The sequence below is a fragment of the Canis lupus genome, chromosome 3 (genome assembly GCF_011100685.1).
Source record: "Canis lupus familiaris isolate Mischka breed German Shepherd chromosome 3, alternate assembly UU_Cfam_GSD_1.0, whole genome shotgun sequence".
Lineage (NCBI taxonomy): Eukaryota > Metazoa > Chordata > Mammalia > Carnivora > Canidae > Canis > Canis lupus.
Window position 1 is genome coordinate 17309691 of NC_049224.1, and position 21345 is coordinate 17331035.

General features: G+C 34.8%; 1 long non-coding RNA gene across 1 annotated transcript in view; it reads right to left on the minus strand.

Annotated features, from left to right (window-relative positions):
• LOC102151569 overlaps positions 1–21345 on the minus strand; it is a 503105-nt gene that overhangs the window by 98408 nt on the left and 383352 nt on the right. Inside the window, exon 10 of the long non-coding RNA XR_005356708.1 lies at positions 18683–18778. This is a non-coding gene — a long non-coding RNA (uncharacterized LOC102151569). The remainder of the gene's footprint in view (positions 1–18682; positions 18779–21345) is intronic.

The following is a 21345-nucleotide window of genomic DNA, read 5'->3' on the forward strand; positions in this document are numbered from 1 at the left end:
TTGTTTCTTTTAGACTCAAGCTTCTTAAAGAGTCATATGCATCCACTGTTCAGTTTCCACAATTCCCAGGCACTTCTTAACCACTAAATTTGACTCTTGTCCCTGAAATCCTACATCTCAAGATATATTGCAAAGCTGTAGTAATCAAAACAGTACGGTGATGGTACAAAAAATAGAAACATGGATCAACAGAACAGAATGGAGCACCCAGAAATAAATCCATCCTTATATTGTTAATCATTAACAATAAAGACAAGAATATACAATGGAGAAAAAATCCTCTTCAGTGCAGAGAAAACTGGACAGCTATATGCAAAAGAATGAAACGGGACCACTTTCTTATGTTGTATATATAAAAATAGACTCCAAATGGACTAAGAACCTAAATGTGAGATCTGAAACCATGAAATTTCTAAAAGAAAACAGAGGCAGTAATCTTTCGGACACTGGCCTTAGCAACATTTTTCTAGATATGTCTCCTCTGGCAAATGAAACAAAAATAAACTATTGGGAATACACCAAAATAAAAAGCTTTTGCACAGCAAAGGAAACCATGAACAATATGAAAAGGCAACCTACTGAATGGGAGAAGATATTTGCAAATGACATATCTGATAAGGGGTTAATATACAAAATAAAATTGCTTTCCTTTAGATCAATAATCATCTCCTAGTTACCAAAGTCAAGGGTCACTTTTAAGCCCTCATTTTCCTTGGTCCCAAAGATACCTTTGGCACTACTGACCATTCCCATATCTTTGAAAGTTTTGCCTCCCTTAGCTAGGATAATGCAACATTTTTTTTTTTTTGGTTCTCTATTCACTTTCCAACAACACTCTTTGTCCCTCTTTTGGAGATTGGCCTATCTGCAAGGCTTTTAAGTTTCCATCTTCCTCCCTGTTCCCTTCTTTGTCCATTTTTAGTCTCACCTTACTCACTTCCTGTGTTATCTCAGTCTTATGCCTCACAATTTCAAATAATCTGTATCTCTCAACTAGTTATCTTTATGGGGTACTAATCACCATTATTAACTTCATACTATGAATTTTTATACATACACCCTATTAACTTCAGGTTAAAGATGCTCAAACTACTAATTCTCTTTCACCTTTAAATGTTTTCTTCTGCCAACACTCTATAGAAATGATGCTACCCTTGAACTAGTTGTCAAGCAAGAAACTTCCCTTTTACTCTCTAGTCAGTCAGTTACCTAGAGCTCTTGGAAAGTCCTCCTGTCTTCTCAGTTCTAACAGGCACCAACTTAATTAGTTTCTTCTTGATTTCTTGCCTTGATTAGAGCAATACCATTCTGACTTCAATCTATCTTTCAAAATGCACCTGAAATGATCTTTCTAAAACTGCAACAGTTTCTATAATTTACGAGATGAAGTCCAATGTCAGCTATGTTTTAAAAAGTTCCCTGCCTCTCCTATCATGCTTCTCAGCATTCTTCTCCATCTCTCTGATCTTGCCGTATGAGACATCTTAGTGTACCACTCATGGCTTCTACTGGGCACATACTTCTTTCTGCCTAGAACATCCTTCTTTTTCTCCCAAATGCTTAAACAACATTCAAGATACAATTGAAAGTTCTCTTTGTAGCCTTTGTTAATCTCTTTCAGAGAGCTTGAAACACTGCTTATTAAAGGATCACTTATTTGCTTTTGTTTCAGCACAAGGTCATAAGCTTCTCTGACTAGAAGAAGCCTGCCTTTTTCATCTGGTGTGGAGCCTGGTTTGTCACAGCCACCTTCTAGATGTGCACTGGTAAACAGCATTCTCTTCTCTCAGCATTGAACCTAATTTCTCTGCTTGATTTAAGCAGAGTATTAAAATCTGCCGCTCATCCCTAGGAGTTTCATAATTCTTTTAGTCATGAGCATTATACCTAGTTTGCTAATAGCAATAAGCTTTTTCATTAAAAGCAATCATGAGGCTTAACTCACAAAATCTTTGGGGGCAAGCTGAAGCCTATTGGTGCAAAAATAAATTAACAATGAAAGTAGAAGTATATCTTGAGCTAAAACTATTGCAAATGTCTGACACTATTTAGAACAGCTAATTTATAATCACATACCGGCAACACCCTAATTCTAATATCACTAATAACGTGCTTGGTGGAGAATTGGTAAGTGACTCACAAACTTAATAGGAAATATTTTTTGAAATTAAGGGTTTCTGATGTCAAAGGAAGAATAAGACTAAATTATTTTTTAATCAAATATTCTGTCCTTTCACTAATACAAGTGCAAGTGGGAAGGAAAATCCAATTAATTCAAAAATACTCCTTTTATTCTTAAATTTTAGAATTATCACTGCATTCTAGTTCTCAGATCTAAATCTATTTCTTCATGGGAGTCTCTAGGAAAAAGTATAAAATAGATGACTTTTATCTTTGGCATTCTCATAAGTCTCTTGTGTGGCATCTCTTGTGATGTTCCCTTCCCACACACTGAGACACTATCCCCCACCCCAGGCATACAGACCATATTTGTGAAGTTCCTAGAGTGATAGAGTAATAAAAGATAGAACTTACATTCCTTCATTATTACTTTTATTTGAGCACAGGACTCTGAAAGTACTAAGAACTATCAGGATCCAGAAGAATTATACTCGAATGTGTATTTTACACTCCAGCTAGCAATTGGTGGGAACTTGTTGTGGTTGTTCAGAGGAGTGGGATAAGAAGAGGTAACTCTTTAATACTGCCCAAATTATAACAACTACTCATAAGGCCAGATGTATTGTTAATTTCCTGAAAAGATATCAGATCTGATTTGAAGAGAGGCCTTTATCTCGCTTCTTAAAAAATTATTTTTTTAACGTTAAGGAAATGAGGACTAAATGATATGCTGCTAAAAACAGGGGAAATATCATATAGCAACCAACTAACAAACACAACTCACAAGGTGCTAAGCAAGGATTTAGGCTTAAAGGAGTTTTTGAGAGAACACCAAAATAAAAAGAAAAGAAAGAAAAGAAAAGAAAAGAAAAGAAAAGAAAAGAAAAGAAAAGAAAAGAAAAGAAAAGAAAAGAAAAGAAAAGAAGAAGGCCAAAAAGAAAGAAAGAAATTCTTAAGAAGACATGGTCTCCAAGAAACTTACCTGAACACGTGTTTGGGGTGTGGTGGGACTGAAGGAGCAAGAATGGTTTTTGAATACCCTTATACATGGTATTTTAAGCCAAAGCCATATTTACTCATTGCTTCCTCAACTCACAAGGAAAAAAAAATACAAAGATGAATAACATTTAAAGTGAGATAAATGATAAAGGGGCAGTATCTTGAATCTATCATTGACTATTTCCTATGCTTGTAAACCACAGATTTTGGAGTGGGAGTATAATTATTAGAAGATTTTTATGTTTCTCTTCATTGAGCTAAGGATCAATAACATATGAGCTGAAGGAAGAGTTTTCCCAGAGTTGCGTCTTCAGTAAATATCAACTTGCTAAGCCCTGGTGGAAATTTGAATTGGTATTTACAGATGTATAAGGTAAAAAGAAAAAAAAAATGCTATTCTTCAAAAAAGTATTTGAGTGTTGGACACTTGATAATAAATTGCAGGTTGATTCAAAATATTTAAATGATAAATATATCTTTAATTTCTGGTCTCATGAAATAGTTTTTAAGGTATATCTGTATCCTATTAATCATTGTATACCCCAATCTCTAGCAAAATGTCTAGCATGTAGCAGTACTCAATAAATACTTCCCAAATAAATGGTGAAACCCGTAAGTTGCAATGATTTGGGCTGTTAATAATAAGGGTTAAGTGCTTATTGAGGGCTTCCTATGTACTGGGCATTGGAACAAGCATGTAGAACAAAAGTTTTCTGTGTAATACCTTTTTTACTCCTTGTGGTAACAATATGAAGTAAGTGGAATTATGACCTTCAATTGAAATATAAGGTAAATGAAGTACGGAAAGATAAGTAATTTGCCCAACAAGTGAGTGACAGAGTCACACACAGGCAGGCAGACCAGAGAATCATTGAACTTAACCACCACAACATAGCTTTTCTGCATTTTCTGCTGTCTTTTGTGACACCCTTATTCATTTCACAAAGTATTGTAGGGTGGCTTTTAAGTACTAAGCACTGGTACAAGCATTGAGGTTGTAAGAATGAGCCAAACACCAAGGATTTATACTCCATTATTATATTAAAGAGAGGGGAAGGGAGGAGATACAAATTAAATAAACAGTAGATAAAAAAGAAAACTAGAGCAGAATAAAAGGGGATGGTTTGCTATTTCAGATAGACAGTTAAGTAAAGTCATTCTGTTAAGGTGATATTTGACCAGAAACATAAAGAAAGAAGGGAGCAAATATGTCAGTGGAGCTTGTTTTCCTCAAGGGAAGCACTTGAGGCAGAGGGGCACTTGGCATCTTCAGAGAACACTGAGGTGGCCCGTGAGGTCAGAGCAGATGAGAAAGCAGAAAGGGAGAAGACAATGAGGACAAAGTCATGCTGGGAGGAGGCAGAAGGCCTTCCAGGCCATGATATAAAGGTTTTGGGTTTTATTCTGAGTCTTTTAGGGCTGAGGACTTTAGGAAGTGTCATAGTTTAAAAAATAATAAGCACAAACAGACATATGTCTTCCTATTTTACAGACAATGCTCTGCCCATGATGATGTTTATGAAAATATGAAAATTATATATTCAGACATGTTACAAAATTAAATATTTTATTTCCATAACTCAGTGCCTCTCAGGCCCAACATGTTGAGCTGAGAAAATCTTCCAAGGAAGAAAGTCCTGAATAAGACCGGTCACCCTCTAGGGTACATCTGTGTATAGTCTTCTTTTTCAGGCTACACACAATCCCTGGGCCATTTTTTTTCTCCTTGCCACTTTTATCCTCTACATATTGATACTGTAAAGATCAATAATCTTAAGCCAGTTTCAGATCCATATAGCAAAGCATTCTATCACCCTCCTTCTTGAATATCCCACTCAAAAGCATTTGGAACATCACACGACCAAAACCAAACCCTTCAACTTCTCTAATAAACTCTCTTCCCTCTTAAATTCCCTTTGTTGTTAAATATTATCATTCATTTATCCAAAGTCATAGGCCTGAGTCTGTTTATTCTTTTATTCAAGAATATTTATTAAGACTTCATTATATATCAGGAACAATATTGAGACCCAGGGATGCAGGTGTGAATAAACAAGGACAGAGTCAACACATGAATATTCAGGTCTACTGAAGCACAAGGTCAAGAAACAAATACATACATGACTATATATATATTAGAAAAGTACAGGATGCTAAAAGATTGTATCACTTGAGCCAAGAAGTTGAGGGAAATCTCCCAGGGTAATTTCCATTGAATATGAAACCTGTAGTGTTGAATGAGTGTTAAAATCAGTGAGAATCAGTGGAAGAGAAAGAGAAACAGGCAAGGACTGGAAGATGGTTTACAGAGTGGAAGAAAGAAAATATATTGTAGATTTTAGGCAAATGGAGCCACTCATATAAAAGTCCCAGGAAAACAGTAGATAATGAGAAGAAAAGAGAGTTCAGAATGGAACCCTAAATAACATGTTATTGGAGGTTGGTTAAAAAAAATAATAAAATAAAATAAAAATAAAGAAACAAGAGAGAGGAGGAAGAAGAGAAAAGAAGCAGGCAGACACTGAAAAGAAAAGCCAAGGTAGAGAAAAATAGAATATGATGTCAGTGGGAAAAAAAGAGTTGTTAAATACAATGGAGAAATTTAAAAATCAAGTAAAATGAAAACTGAAAATTGTTCACTGCATTTGTTAACATGGCCATTGGTAAAGACCTCAACAAGAGCAATTTTATAGATATTATGGCAGAAGCAACCAGAATTGAAAGGTTTGGAGAATGACTAGTACTCCTACCATTTTGTGCAATAAGGTTAACAAATTAAATAGAAATTGTCAAACATCCTGAAGAGACAATTCACACCGTAGGAAACTTGATTATCCAACAAAACATAGGAATAGATACTAAACTTTCCTAATAATCAAAGACATTCCATAGTTACTTCTTCATATATCAGCACACCACATTAACAAAAACATTTTGACATCAAGTATTGATAACACTTGATGAACACACAATATACAATAGTGTGAAACCATGAGAAATCTTAAATGCAGCTTATTATGGTTCACACGTTGGAAATAATTTGCCTTTACCTAGAAAAGTCAAAGATACCCATGTTCGGACCCAAAACTGCCCTAGAGGAATTTGTATGCATTACCCTATTTGCATATACACCTAGAATATGCATATGCACAGTACTATTTTCTAAAAGCACAAAACCTGGATAAATGTCTGCCAACAATGAAATATAATATATATATATATATATATATATATATATATATATATATATATATATACTTATATCATGCTATAAGTATATAATGGACTACTATACATTTGTAAAGATAAATAAACTCTAATTACTCTTGTCAACATAGACAAATCCCTAAAGCATAGTTGACTGAAAAAAACATGACACAGAAGAATACTACTGTATGATTCAAAATGTGAAATGTTATCAAGCAGGCAAAACTGAGCAATAGTGTTTAAAAATACATACATAGTGGCAACTTAATAAAGAAAAATATAAAGAAGACAAGCAAAAATTTCAGTAAGTGCTCACCTTACTGCATTTTATACAAAATAGCACAAAAAGAGATAAAGGAGAGACACATTAGAAATTTCGAGTTACTGGTAATATTCTATTTATTCACAGCTAATTGACACATGGGTATTTATTTTCTTGTCATTTGCTTGTTTGAATCCATAATATATTTTTTCACTATTATTTTAAGGAATGATAGGGTAAGAAAGGAATAGAGAAAATTTAAGATGATCCTTTAAAGAATCTTACAAAAGAAGAGTGATAAGAAAAGGTTATAAGATCCAAAACAATTTTTATAAAATGAGAGAGACTCTTTTAATATTACAGAATAGGGTCTAGAAGAGAGAACATGATTACAGATCCAAGAGAGACAGACTAAGCTGTGAAGCAGGTGGAAGGAGGACATAACTCAAGAAAAATATGCATGGCTTCCCTTTTCTTATTTATTAATTGAGGAAATAACTCCCTTTCACATAGATGTATGTGATAAAGTAACTAAGGACATAAATCACAATATATTTTGGGAAGAAAATGCAGACTAAACTCAAATGCTCATGTGTCTTAACACTCATTTCTTCATTTCTCCCCTCCAAAACTTTTATTGTAGGACATTTTAGCACCTTCAAGAGTGGACAGAACAAGTATAATGAATCTTCATGTATCCATTGCCCAGATTCAAAAATCATCAACATGTAGCAATCTTATCTCATCTCTACCCAACTCCTTTTTCCCCACTCTCATGTTATTTTAAAGAAAATCCTGGAATATCATATCATTTAATCTGTAAAGCTTTCATATACAACTCTAATGAATGGCCCTTAAAAAAATCACATCCACAATGCTATCACCGCACCACAACCTATTGACAAGAACCCACAATGCCATCAACTAGTCATAATTGACTTCCTTTTGACACACTCCAGAAAACTCACACTTTCTACCTCACCAGCCCTTACCTCTGATCAAAACCATTTTAGAAAAATTTAAAACAGATCTGTTGAATTCTTAATTTGCATGAACCTGGACCTCTCAACGCCCAGCCACCAAACCTATAGATTTTCCCAAATACCCCCCACTCTCTCTAATTTCACCTTAAAAAAAAAAAAAAACAAACAGACGTATATGTTCTCCCAATTCTCCCACTTGTGTTCAGAATCACAAGTTACTCAAATGAACTTCTATTCCAAGTAATCAGTAGTTGGAGACCCACATATCCATTAGAATTTTATCATAGTAATAATTAGAGTAACATTTCATAGGAAGGGTTAAAAAAAGTTGTAAAGAAATAGAGGTTTAAAAATATTCTAGTTATATTTATAAAAAATTCATAGCAGAGATGAAATTCTGAGTTTTTATTGTGTTCTTGATGCAGAAAAAGAACCCAGTGCGTGCACAGAGAAGCATGTCAAAATGGTTCCGTTTTGTTCCCAGGGCTCTGATACCAGCTGACTTCTATTACATGGCAGTGAGCTGGAAAAGCATTCTGGGTATTGGTATGCAAATGAACTCACCAAGCATTTCTTCCTATGGCTTTGGAACTCCCACAGCCACGACTACAATGAAATATATATTGTAAAGTTGCATTTTAAGCAAGTAATTAAAAGGTTAAAACTGTCCTTTCCATGGGCCAGATATAACCCTAAAGAACCTAAAAATTTTTTGTAAGAGGAATAAAAATAATTTCTAAAATATAAGACTTTTTTCAAGTGTTTCAAAGATAGGAGGGAATATATGTACACAGCATAATCCTTAATCTATAATTTCAGCCTGAAAAGCAAACAAATATATATATAGGCATTTTTAAGGAAGTTTATAATTGGCATATGTATAAAGCAATTAAGGATTAGTGACTGGATACCTAGAAAACATTGTTCTTAGTCTCTAAATCATCAGTTTGGCTTTTAAAATAAATACCCTTCCAATTATTTAGTTTTAGAATAAACTATTGGCACTTTGAAGCAATAACTAATTTGGGGAAAAAAATTAAGAATAAAACATTCTCTCTCCAGTACAGAAATTCACATGGAGAATTTTTTAAAGTATTTATATTTGACACCCTGATTGTCCATTCCCCTTACCCTATAGAGATTTATTTCTAATAAAGGCATCAGTGGCTCCAAGAAAATTTTACAATGGCAGTGCTTTCATAATGGGATACAATATCCTGATCTGTCTTAGTATTTAACTCCACCCTCTTCACACTCTCCCCCCTGCCTTAAATAAAGTAGTTTTAGATTCTAAAATTATAAACTGAAATGCAAAGTGTATAATGCAAGCCATTCTTTTTCTGTGTAAGCCAAGATCACTTTGCAGCATACCCCTGCAGGGGACCTAACAGGGAATTTCCAAAAACATTAATGTATTCAGAAGAAATGTCAAAATAAAGAAAGCCTGTAAACATTGTCTGTGGGAAGCTTTTCTGTGCCCTTCCTGAATGCAAAACGAACTCTCATTTTCTCACAGAAGTAGGATCTGTTTCTGCCATCTAGTGACAATAAGGCCAATGGGTGTTTAGAAAAGAAAAACATTTTCTAAATAGGCTCAGCATATCAATCCAAAGCAACCAGTATTTTACACATATATACGGACACACACACACACTCTCTTTAGAAAGGAGTCTTTAACGGGTACCTAGAGTATAATCAGTATCCAGATGCCATCCTGGATGTCATCCTGGATGATCTGTGAAATAAGAAAAAAAGACAGTAGTACCTATAGGAGTGCTTTTAAAGTTGTCAAATCACTTTCACAGCAGTCCAAGAAGCAGCTCGAGTACTTGTTGATAAGTATGGGTTCTAGAGTTAGACTCTGAATTCAAAGCTTACTTGCTCCCCTATTTGAAATCTTGTTAATATCCCAACAGAGTATAGGATTCAGCTCTCCTGATTACTAAGTGACCTTTGTGCACTGATTATATCTCACACCTTTCTATATATTGAGTTTGGTTACATAGCTACATTAAGGAGGAAAGCAGAAAATCACCTTTTTTTCAGATGTTCTGATTATGGAATTTTACAAGAATATTAAGACCTATGAGTAGATATAAAACTATTTGATGGTAGAAATACCTTTGGATAAAAAAGGTGAGGTGGGAGGGTTATGGTTTGAATTATAACTTGCTATATTTCTGGGATTTTAGTTCCCCAGGTACCCCTGAGAATTTGGGCTTGAGGGACACCTGAGTGGCTCAGTTGTTGAGCGTCTGTCTGCCTTTGGCTCAGGTCGTGATCCCGGGGTCCTGAGATTGAGTCCCCTGCTTCTCCCTCTCCCTATGTCTCTGCCTCTCTGTGTGTGTGTCTCTCATGAATAAATAAATAAAATCTTTTTTAAAAAAAGAATTTGGGCTTGAAGGCTTAAGGAGAACACAAATAAAAGCAGTAAGTATTTACTTATTTTTCTTCTGTATTATTCATTCCTCTCCTCAACTTTATCTGGTAAAAACATCCAAACCTTTACTATATTTAGCTCAAACTATTCTTTTCCACATCAGAAAGGATGGGAAGACATAGAAAAGGGAAGGATGGCTTTTTCTAGGAGTATGTTCCATCCATTATCACTGGAGAGAAGGCTGAATTTGGAGCATAGACAGAACCTGGTGGGGGAAGGAGGGCCTGTGGAACACTTTTTTCTTAGTCTCTCTGCTTCTCATATTGACATATCCCTGCTTCCAAGACCTGGTTTTCCTGATTTTTATTCTGTGAGTTGCTTATTATCATATTCTTTACCGGTTTTCTCTTATCTCTCCAATCCTGACATGTTGGAATCAAAACCTTATTCTTGGACCTTTTCTCTTTTCTATCTATTCTCACATCTACAGCAATATTATCTTAGCTTCATGGCTTTAAATACTATGTATCCATATACGAACAACTCACAAATATGTCTCTATAGCCTAGAAAATTTCCCTGAACTCTAGATTTATATATTCAAATATTCCATCGAGGTCCCTATCTGAAAAAATAACTGGTATCTCAAAATTAATATGTTCAAAACTGAGTTTCCAGATCATGCCTCTGAAACTCATATCCCAAACCCACCTTTTTTAAATGGCAACTCCCATCCCTCCATTTGTCTATACTATTTAGTCTATTTATGATGATATGACTTGAGCCTCTGGATGTAGCTACACCTAAAACTACCACTGAGCGTCTGGATCACAACAGCCAATAACTTCTTGTCATTTATCACTAAAAATAGTCTTCACTACTGTCCTTCCGTATGCCTAGCCAACATCCCTTCATCATTTTGATCTCGGACTGGAAGTTTTACTCTATGGAAAACCTTTCCCAATCTTGGAACACTGGTTTAGGCACCCTTCTATGACATCAGACACCATGTAACTGCACACTGTGTTGTAATGCAGATTTGTCTAATTACTTATTCAACTGCAAAATCTGAGGGCAGAGATTGTAATGTGTGTTCATCATGAGCTCTCTTTCGCAAAGCACAAAAATATTCACTTAATTCTTGAATCATTGTGAATTCTATCCCAAATTAAATTTTCTAATCTATGTATTAAATGTCCTAGAGGACAAATAACAAAAAAAATCCCACTCAAATGTCTTAAATAATAAAAAAAAAAATTACCACCCTCCATAACAAGATGTTTCTCACAATATAATTCTAGGATCAGTATAACAAGAGGTTAATCATGTCACAAAAGATCTCAGTTTGTCAAGTTTGTCCTCAAAATGACACCCTCATGGTTACATTGTGCCTGCAATAATTCCAGGCATCATATACAAACATGACAACATTTAGAGGAAGAAAGACATTATCTCTTTCTGAGTCTCTTTGAGACTAAGAGAGTGGGGGGACCTTGCCAGAGTGCCTCCTAGATTCTCTGTCCTATATCAATGACCACAGTTGGCCATTCCGAGACCAATCTCTTATAAGAGAGAATAGAAATACTTTGTCCTTGAGTAATTGTTCAAAGTAGACTATCAACCACCATATCACAACTTTGTAATTTGAATTGCCCCAATCTATCTAAATATGTCATAGTAAAATACCTTTCCCAAATATTTAACTAGAAGTTAAATTACTGAGCACATCCATTCCAACTCTCAATGGCTTGCATGGATTTATTTAAACAAGCAGTTCAATTTATTGATGTGGAAGTTCTTCCATTCCCATTGTTCCATTGTCTTACAAGTGAATGAATGATGTACATAAATAACTCCAATTTATAAAAGCATAACTACCAGCGCTTTTCTGGCATTTGCTTCTACCTATAAAATTTCCTGTGTGGGACCTTCACGCCAGAGCAAGTGCATGTGCCAATTCCTCTACTATTTTTTCAGGTCTCCCTTAATAGTCACTGTCTTGGAATTGAAGTAGAAAGGTGGAAGATAGGGCAATGATACTTTGTTTACCTTGGAAGCTAACACCTGTGAGGTAGAAGATCATGGAAAAGGAGCTCAAACTAGAAGAGGCTTATAACATATTTAAATAAATTTAAAATAAAATAGAAAATTAAATAGGACTCAGTCAATATGTATAGATTAGAGCTAGGTGAGACAAACCTCAGATTTTCTCCCATCATGGAATAAATAAACTCAAACACCTAAGAGTCCAAAGGATAAAAACTCTTGATCAACCTTCCTCCAGGATCTCAAAGAACATAGCTAATCAAATTTGGAGGAGTGGGAGTTTCTATTACCAATAATAGCTTCCTTCTTTTTATCTTAATGCTCTCTCTCTTTACTTCTTCAAGTCCACTTAGAATATTTTCACAAGGATCTACCAAGAAGGTGGTTAGCAGTCTTTGAACACACATGACATATAAAACACTGGGTTACACATTATTTCATTTAATTCATGGAACCATATGGTATAAGTATACATACTTTCATTTTACTGGTAGAAACTGTGGCCCAGAGAAGTGGAGTAGTTTGTACAGTATTACCAAGTAAGATATGAACCTAGATCAATCTTAGGGCAAAGTCCTTTGGGTAAAAGTTTAAATTTTATAGAAGTGAAAGTTTCTTGCACCTCACAGAAAATTTTAAATTTTTGTGTTCCCTATTTACAAAAATTCCGACAACTCTGATACATAAGATCAAAGTATTATACAAACTACTGAGGTTTGTATGGTAACTAGTCTCAGGTATAATAGTTCATGTTCTGGTAATAAACAACAATAATAGAAAGTTTATTACTTGTTCACTTGGAAATATGCACACTACTTTGGCTCACATGTCATTGTTCAAAGTCTTAACCCATGCCTTACTCTAAAGGCTTGTGAAAATTGTAGTCTTCTTGCATGTCTCCAGAAAAAGCAGTGACCTAGACGTATTGGTGATCATTAGTGATACCCTGTGAAATAATACTTGGACACCTGCCTTCTTTGTTTCTTTGGAGGTGGAATCATAGAGGAGAGGAGTGACTTCTGCCTGGTGACTTGCGCAGCAGAAATGTACTTCGCTATCTTTGTGTAGCTAGTTCCACCTTCTGTCACGTTTTCCATTTGCAGGTACTTGAATATAAATAAGGTCTGACATGGGTCTTTGTAATTTATACCTAAGAGAAATCTGGCATCAAAAGCTAAAAGTAGAAACCCTTAGAAAAAAAATATTAGACTTTATTAAAATAAAGAAAATTATTTTAAACATGATAAAAGAGCTTCCTACATAATAGAGTCAGGTATATTTATCTTCATTCCTCAGTTTTTTTGTCAAAAAACTTTATATACTTTATGATTTCCAAAATTACAGATGAAATGTGTACTTGCTATCTCGTGCTAAATAATACAGAGGCATTAAAATGTTATTAGCTCACACTCTTTCCCCGGCTATGCTGCCCCTGAGTTAAATGTTAAAATTTTAGTGTGCATTCTTTTGAGGCATGAGTCTATGCTCATACCAATATAGAGAGTTCTTTTTCTTTTAAGAGAAACTGGTTCACACAATACCCTTTTCTCTATGACTGCCCTCTTACATATCGAGAGTCAATTTACATTTATATATCATGTCAGGAGTATTACTTTAACTTGTTTATACTAATGGTGTGAAATATTCTTTATTATAATCACATCTTAACTTATATAGCCATTCACCTATGTTTAGATATTCAGATTAATTCCAGGTTTTTACAGTTATAAACAAAGATAAAATAAACCCTGTTGTATACGCGATTTATGTATTATCATCTTTACTGTGTACATAGATTCCCAAAAGTGAATAGGCTAAGTCAGAAGATATGTGCATAGGCTAAAATCTAATAGATAGTGGCACGTTATTTTTCAAATGTTTACTGCGATCAGATATATCATTTATTATCTAGCTATGACTCTATCTCAGAGGCATAGAGAAGGGAGAGATGTATAAATGGGTTTCCCTTGTATCCCTGTAAAATTTATGACACTTAAAGATTTTCTTGTAACTTTTGGGTTTACTCACCACATTTAAACAAAAATTACCTTGGGAAATAATGTAAAGAGGAAAAAAATAAAGTGGATGATAAAAAGATAAGGAGCCAGTGAATTTAAAGACACTGCACTTCATTAACTAGAATATCCATGCGTTGTCTGCTGCTTCTTCATTCCTTGACCAACAAAATAAATTTCAAAGATCTCCACCTCATATCCCAAAAGACATATCTCCCAAGACATGTCTTCCAAGAGACGTATCCCAAAAAAGGAAATTAATTATTCCTTCAGAGGCTGATACACATGCAAACAAAGGATACCTATGGTGTTCTGTTTTTAATTCACAAGTCTATATGAATCCTGTTAACTTAGAAGAAGATGAAATAAGAAATCCTCACCATTTCAGTAGGTTAGTTTGGATAATTTGCTTCCAGTTGGCTTTTCCTCGTGTCGCCTACAAGTATGTAACAAATAAGTAGAACAAATTCCACATTTACAAGCTGCTAACACACCACATTTTCTAAACAAACACGCAATTAAGTATCAATATAATTTCCCTTAATTTGTGAAGTTGAACAAGGATAAAGTCAAAGACAGAACTCTATACCAAAGGGGACAGTGTGCAGAATATGTTGGCCAAAAAGGATAAATCTTGCTGAGAACATCAAACAGTTCAAGCCAAAAACCATCACCAGAAGAGGTAGGTTTTTCCCCTTACTTTTATGTGTCTTCATCACTGATGGCCAGTTACAATAGTTCATGAGAGCACTCTAGTAAGGAGAGTATGTCAGTAAATTTCACTGTGTGTGGCAGCTAAGCTCTGCTCTGTTACACAATCACAACTCTGTTCTACCCCAAAGTCTATCTTATAATGTTCTCTGGGCTCTGCAGATGTCTGAGGACTATGAAGAGAGAGTAATTTCAAGTCTCCCACTCAAAGTGACCCTCTTAGGTTTCATTCTGGCACTAGAACTAAACCTCACAATATAAGGCCTCAAGTTTAATTATCCATCAAACTTCTTCAAATTCTCCAATCTCTTAGGCTATTATCCTATCATCATACATCACTTCACACCAAAAATAAACCTATTAGCCAAAAATCAGCATCAGTACTCCTAGACATAATCTGGCTAGAAAATGTATTACCCAAATCAATCTCTTATTTCCAAATAAAATCCTTAACCTTAATTTCTAACCAAAAAGGCCTAATTAAATTATATTTTCTCTCTTTTATAATTACTATAGCCCTTAGCCTATTAATTCTTAATTACCACGAGTAACTTCTATAGTCACTATAATACCAGTCAACAATGATCAACCAGTAATAATCACCATCAAGTTCCATAACTATACAATGCTGCAATTCCCATAGCCTCCTCACTAAAAAACTCTGAATCCCCCGTATCATAAATTACTCAATCACCTATTCCATTAAATTTCAGCACTACCTCAACCTCATCATCCCTTTGAAATATAGCAACAACTCAGATAATAAACCAGTAATTATTGCAGCCAACATAGCCTTATTAGAAACCCAAACCTCAGGATAGTGCTCAGTAGCCATAGCAGCCATATAACCAAAAACCACAAGCATTCTCCCCAAATATATTTAAAAAAACTATCAACCCCAAAAAGGATCCCCCAAAATTCAACACAATAGCACAATACCACCACTAAGTAAAATCTTTTAAAAAAATGAATGTTGAGAAAGAACAACAGCAAAATATTCCAATAAATTCCTATTCATGTCTCCCAAAGAGAAATTCACACATGTCCATAATGAAATAAGGGAAAATAGGAAATAAAATAAAATAATGGAAAAAGGAAAAAAAATTGTGTTTCCTGTTGGACATTTTCACACCTGAGTTTTACATATATAGTTAGGTTTTTACAGCACTAAAGTAAAGCCACCAGGGGGAAAATACAAAAGGTGTGTTCTGCTCTGTAAGTCCAATTCATCTTCACGTTGGTTCTCATTTCCTTCCACTCTTTTGTCTTTTCCAGTTGCCAGGAACAGCCCTGGGAATAATCACCTCCCACGCCAAAAGCTGGGGACATGATAATTGGTGTCTGATGACAGGAGAGGATATTTTTAAGTAGTCACTTTCAACTTCATAACATATATGTCATCTTTAACCACTAATAATTAATACAAGCCCACCATAAATAGGAGAAGGTTTTGTGGCAAAACCCACAAAACTTATTACAAAGACAATGCTTAAAATACAAACAATGTATGTTATTATTATTCCTACATGGAATCTAACCATGACTAGTTACATGAAAAATCATTGTTGTGTTTCAACTGCAAGAATATTAATGACCAACATTCGAAAAACTTACCCACTAGCCAAAATTGTTAACAGCTCATTCATTGATCTTCCTGCACCATCAAATATTTCAGCATAATGAAACTTCAGATCCCTACTGGGCGTATGCCTAATCCTACAAATTCCAACAGGACTATTCCTAGCCATACACTACACATCAGACACAGCAACAGCCTTTTCATCAATCACCCATATTTGCTGAGACGTAGATTATGACTGAATTATCTGATATATACATGCAAACAGAGCCTCCATATTCTTTATTTGCCTGTTTATGCACATAGGATGAGGATTATATTACGAATCCTACATATTCATAGAAACATGAAATAGTGGAATTATTCTCCTACTTGCAACTATAGCCACAGCATTCATGGGTTACATTTACCATGAGGACAAATATCTTTTTGAGGAGTGACTGTCATCACAAACTTACTTACATAGGCCTTCCTTGACTCCATCCTTCCATTTAATACATAATAAATTCAAACTCAATATTACATAAATTAATGCCAATACAAATATATTTGTTAATGTAGCTTAATAAATAAAGCGAGGCCGTGAAAATGCCTAGATGAGTCATAAGACTCCATAAACACAAAGGTTTGGGCCTAGCCTTCCTATTAGTCCTTAGTAATATTACACATGCAAGCCTCCACACCCCAGTGAGAAAGCCCTCAAAACCACCAATGATTTAAAGGAGCGGGTATCCAGCACACTCATAAAGTAACTCATAACACCTTGCTAAGCCACACCCCCACGGGATACAGCAGTGATAAAAATTAAGCCATGAACGAAAGTTTGACTAAGCTATACTAAAGAGGGTTGGTAAGTTTCGAACCAGCCACCGCAGTCATACGATTAACCCAAGCTAATAGGTCCACAGTGTAAAGTGTGTTGAAGATAAACCAATACAAAACTAAACCAAGGGATCCCTGGGTGGCGCAGCGGTTTGGTGCCTGCCTTTGGCCCAGGGCGCGATCCTGGTAGACCCGGGATCGAATCCCACGTCGGGCTCCCGGTGCATGGAGCCTGCTTCTCCCTCTGCCTGTGTCTCTGCCTCTCTCTCTCTCTCTGTGTGTGACTATCATAAATAAATAAAAATTATTAAAAAAAAAAAAAACTAAACCAAGTTAAGTTTTAACTTGTCCTTGAGAACATCTATGATTATGTCTCTTAGCGCTAGAGAAAGTCCAGCCAATAACCTGGTCCGTGAAGTAAAATGTTATTTTAAGCCAAACTGTGGCCAGCTTGGAAATCTACAACTCAACATTAAGTTATATAGTATAAAATAATCTAAGAACAAATAAATATTAGAGATTGAATTTCCAAGGCAATAATTGAAGAAAATGGTGGCACACTGAATAGAGGAAAATGTATTATTTTAAAAGGTTAAATAAGTTTATTTATTGCAGGCCTTTTCACAAGCTTTAACAAGACAATTTTCACTACCAATGCCCAATAAATGGGTATAATATTCCCAACCAAGTTTTCCCTACTGATCTTTGTTGCTTAGCCATTGGAAAGTATTATTTTATGGAAGGGTCACATATGGAGGATAAATTATTTACTAACCAACATGAGTATATGATAGTAAGATCATGCTAGAAAATTTAACTATATTTAGAAACCAAGGGTTTGTCATTAAATCAACTGATTGTCAGTTAATTGACAAAACTCATTCAGAATCTACTAAGTCAGGTCATAAAATATTAAGCTCATTCCTGCATAATACCAGTCAAAATATCAATACAAAGAAAACAAAGTACTTAGGGAAGCTTATCAAGAAAATGCAGTCTATTGATTCTAGAATCTAAATCAATGGTTATCAATTTTTTTGAAAGAAGGGTAACATGATAGAAAAAAAAAACTCTGCAAATTGTCTTTCATCCGCATTTCAAATAAAATATACTGAGTCTAATGGGGTAAAAAGTATTCTTATATTATTTACTAAAGTAATGTCAGTCAGAACATTAGCACTGATGTTCTGCCTCTAAAATATTTATCATGGCACTTTTGAAATAATTCACTAATTTCTCCTCTCTGACATTGTATAGTGTTTTTGAGTTCACTCCTTGTTTCAGCAAATATTTATTAAGCACTTTTTATTAGCCAGTATGTCCCTATGTATTAATTTACCTTGTTCCGGAAATATCCCATTGAGGTCAGTATCATTATCCCTGTTTACAAAGGCAAAGTTATTTGCCTATATTAAAATAGTAAGTTGATTTTAGAGCTTGGGAGAGGAATAACTTCCATACAAAAGCAACAAGTACGAGCGGCCTCTTGTTTGCAGGCATCCACTGACAGGCCTTGGGGTTATGAAGATGAGTAAGAAGTGGTCCCTGCCCTCCTTACCTGGGCCTTTCTTATGCTTGGGTATAAGATCTCCTTGACGAAGCTAGTAGAGAGATGAGAACCCTTGTACTTGGAAGCAGCAACGCCATCAGTTTCCTGGAAGGATCAGGGGAATGAGCTGAACTGAAGTTATATTACACAGTGGCCTAAGTTAAAGCTTCGGAGCCGTTTATATACCTGATGTTGCTCCACGCATCTATAGATATTACAAGATCTCTCCTTGCACCAGCAGGACCACCAAAAAGTAGCATGATTGGATCGCAGAGTATAGCCACCCTTCTCCCATAAAAATGCTTTTCATTGCAATCATGCGTGAGCAAGATAGCATCTCCCGATATTTAGGGACAATACACAAAACAGACCTATGAAACCCCTAACTTTATGATAAATATGTTTCCAATTTTTCATTCTTACAATATACACAAAATTTTGTTTCATGATCTTGGTTTCATGAATAGTTAATATGCTTCTTCAAAGCAACTCATTTCCTTCTACCTTAGAGATAGTAATCACATTTTTTAGAAAGCTTAGAGTCAAATTTGTGATCTACCTCTAGCAAGTGTATAGAACTTGAGGGCAAATATTTTATGTACCAACCTCACTCCTGGCTGGATTTTACTATTTTATTCTTATTTTCCCTTTCCCTTGGCTTGTTTACACATTTAAAATTCATTTCATCTTGCGTGAATGTTTATAAGTTCTGATAAATTATTTTTGTTACAACTCATAGTACTGGTAAATAAATAACTAAACAGTATGGAATTTATTTTGAAGGGCAGATATTTCAAAACTCATAGGACTTGATTTTGAAAAGGTAGGAAATAGCAGTAGCAGTACAAACCCTTGATAAGCTCTTAGAAATAAGATAATTTTGAGCAATGTTTTGGTAAAATAATAAAGACATAAGTCAGAGTTACAATCAGAGATACAAATTACAGGTATAGACTGAAAAACAGCCCAGCTAGAGTTCATGGGTTCACAGAGACACAAGCTGAGATGCTGGTAGAACCAGTTTTGTCTCCCTTGCTCCCATGCTGAGGAACATGACTGTGCGTGGTGTGTTAAACAAGCACATTGGAAAATTTTAACAGGAGAGCATATCCATATTTATATAAAGTACCAATGGAAGAGACAGAGTCTAATGACCATAGATTTATTTATAAGGTTGAGGCTTAACCTGAAAGATCCTCTGAGCATACTAACTCCAGATCTTTTAAAATGAAACTAAGAATTCAATAATAACAGCAAGACATAAAGTTCATGGTTTAGAACTTAAAGTTCATAGCAGATCACGTTCACCATATATATATATATATATATATATATATATATATAGTAATTAAGCCCATTGACTTCCAATTTCTGGTGAATGGGTAGGCTGCCTCACCTACTAAATGGGCTGCAGAAACTTCTTCCACAGCAGCACCACGGAAATAAAGACATTGCCAGGTCAGAAGGAGAGTCAAGTGTGCATATCTTCCCCTCTTCATTCCCACTCCAGGATCTAGAGGGTTCTGTTATAAATTTTTTTTTTTGAATTTCAAATTCTCACTTGTAAATGAGAGAAACTAACATTAGCACACCAAAAATAATACCGTGTAACTAAACACATGGATAAATTACCAACTTTGTGATCTAACACGTTGGCATGATGTTTAGCCAGTGTAAATGTGAGGGAAATAGACATTTCCCCAGGAATGGTTAACATGTCAAAAAAAAAATTCCCGTTTTTGTAACTTCTCAACTCATAGTTTTAATAACTCAGTTTCGGTAAAGAACTACATCTGGGAATTAACACAGCATTTATTCAGGTACTGAGGTTTCAGGAGAGAAGCCAAGGGAACTGTCCTTATAACTCTCCTATAGCAGGAGGACAAGCAAGCGCCCTGGGCACCTGTGCAGAGTGATGAAGTACCTTTGGTTTGAGGTCCAATTGCTGGCTCTGAAATACTTCTGAAATTTAATCACAAGCTACATAATTCCTGAACTTTAATTTAATTATAAGTAAAATGTAGATAAGAATGCTGTGGAACAGAATTATTGCAAGGATTAAATGAGATGACATTACATAAGAAACAACTATGAAATAAGCATTTGATAATTTTTAAATAAAAATGCTTTGTATATTGTGTTTTTAAGTGAGAAATTTTAACCTTAATACTTAACTTATTTCTTGCCCCTAGAAGCTTTATTTAAATTAACTTATATAAAATATACCTAAACTTAACACAGTTTACAAAAGAGTTTCATCTTGGATCCTTTTGTAGTTAGCTTAGATTTAAAAGAAGAGGAGACTTAAGATCATGATTCATCAGATATTTTTAAGCAAACAGAATTATGTCCACAGTTCACTTTTGAAGGAGAACACAAAAAAGATTGATAGCAAATAAATGTACGACATCTTTTATAACTATTCTTTATTGAAAATTGTATCATTCAATCCATAAAAGGGGCTTTAGAAAACCACTTTCTCAAGTTAAACCTGATCAGATGGGAGGTTTTACTTACATTAATAAATCGAATGAACAGTTTTAATTAAAAACTCATGCTATTTTCAAAATAATGCTGAAGAGTAGATTTCTGATCAATTGTAACTGCCAGATGGGAGATTTTCATAAGCTGTTTTTAATATTTCACTTTCATGAGCACATCACTTAAATATG